The 2,120-nt window shown below is 43.6% G+C and overlaps 1 pseudogene; it reads right to left on the bottom strand.

Annotated features, from left to right (window-relative positions):
• Positions 1-756: 756 nt before the first annotated feature.
• On the bottom strand, positions 757-1,885 carry LOC132530338 (polycomb group RING finger protein 5-like; annotated as a pseudogene).
• Between the last annotated feature and the right edge of the window lie 235 nt (positions 1,886-2,120).

Here is a 2,120-nt window from a genome sequence, read left to right on the forward strand (position 1 = left end):
TTACTCATTAATTTTGTTAGAAGTAAATGTGATCAGCTGCCAACATTTCAAATGGTTGCGAATCTCACTTCAGCTCTCCAAGAAGTCACGTACATTTTCTGGAGGGTGAACAGGCCCTCCCTGTGCGACTGGTAGATGACACAGACAGATGACGCAAGATGCCTATAATTATAATGGACTTTAAAGTAAAGAACAGTTGGAATTCTTCCCCAAAGGACTTGCACACTCAAGAGTGAACTGTTTTGCATACAAAAAGCTTACTGAGAACAGGACAGTGGCTCAAGGACCACTTTTCTAAATATATTTCCCATACAAAATAATGTCAAGATATAATAATGATTAGTTCCTTGTACCGTACTCTATTTAAACAAGAATTAATCAGATAGTAAGTATGTGAAAACTGCAACACCACAAAGATTGAGGCGTGTTACTAGTGTAATCAAACAATAGAACAGGCAAGCAAAATATTTAGAAGGCTGAATCATGGCCGCATATCTAACTGATTTCAAGCGTGACTTGTACACTGTGAGACAGCACAGATAACTTATGCAGATGGTTCAGTAGCAGAATGGCACTTGGTTTGCTCATAATAGAAACAACATAAATGCAGCTGACAATTTAGAGACAGACAATAGCCTTATTCGCATGCTGAAAATCTGGTTGTGTCCCTCTAGTCCACACACCGTTCACTGTGCAATCTGTTGATGAGTAAACACATAGTGCAGGATTCATTCAGTGGGATCTAGGCCCCTTGGTCTAACCGAAATCAATTCTTGGTCGATACTGCAATACCATGGGGGTATGACTGATACAAAGGGCCAGCCTGAGGGCAGACTTGTGAAGCTGAGCAGTTCAGACACCGAAAGTTTTCGCCTCTTAGTTGCCATCTTGTCATGTCGATGAACTCCACAGTATGGTCCTTCCCCATAATTTCACCATTGCACAGCACACCCAACTCATAAGAACTTGGAAGTTTTAGTTTTAAACTTAGAAATTTTTTAATAGTTCCCACAGTTACACGTGTAGAAAACCAAATGAATTCCTTCATTAAACCCTTTACTGCATTGTCCCGATTGTCCATCATTTTGTAAACGATCTAGACATATAGCAATTTGTAGGTCAATTCTGTGATAGCTTTTTTTTTTTTTAATTTAATTTACTATTTTTGGCTGTGTTGGGTCTTCGTCGCTTCGTGCAGGCTTTCTCTAGTTGCGGCAAGCGGGGACTACTCTTCGAAGGTTCGGGGGCGTGGGCTTTTCACTGTGGTGGCTTCTCGTTGCGGAGCACAGCTTCTAGGCACGTGGGCTTCAGAATTTGTGTCACATGAGCTTCAGTAGTTGTGGTTCGCGGGCTCTAGAGTGCAGGCTCAGTAGTTGTGGCACACGGGCTTAGTTGCTACACGGCATGGGGGATCTTCCCGGACCAGGGCTCAAACCCATGTCCCCTGCATTGGCAGGCGGATTCTTAACCACTGCACCACCAGGGAAGCACTGTGATAGTCTTTATCATCTTGATTTTCATCACCTTCTTCGTCTACTTTAGGTTTGTCAACTTTTGAAGTATCATCTTGTCCATTTTCTTGAGGCTTGTTTTTCTTCCAAAATTCACTCTCAAGTTCTTGTTCTTGTAGTGCAGGGACCAACTTAAATATAATTTCCTCTAATGTGTTATCCAAGCTCAACCTTTCTGATGGGTTTGTCTCATGAACCTGGTTGCCACACCTTGGACAACCATTGCTATCTTCAAAGTGCTGGACGGTACAGGTCTTACAGAAGGTGTGGAGGCATTCCGTCACTGCGGTTGGCTTGATCAGATACCCTTTATAGATACAGCAGATGATGTAAGGATTGAAATCTTTTACCAAGTGTTTCCTTTGGGTAGCCATTTGCGGTTAGCTAGGACTGGCTCTAGTAGTTCAGGCAAACAGGGGTATTAAGTGGATGAGAGTTTGATCCCAGGAGCTGGTGTGGAGTTCCCAACTGCATGTCCCGAGGCATTAGAACTAACATCCAGACTTCTCATGTAATCGCTGGTCATCACTCCTTTTGGTGGTTCTGCTTTTCTGTATCCTGGGGCTGCGGCCACCGCTGCTCCTCAACGCCAGCGTGCCGGCCTCAGAG

This window comes from Lagenorhynchus albirostris, chromosome 1 (assembly GCF_949774975.1).
Source record: "Lagenorhynchus albirostris chromosome 1, mLagAlb1.1, whole genome shotgun sequence".
NCBI classification, from domain to species: domain Eukaryota; kingdom Metazoa; phylum Chordata; class Mammalia; order Artiodactyla; family Delphinidae; genus Lagenorhynchus; species Lagenorhynchus albirostris.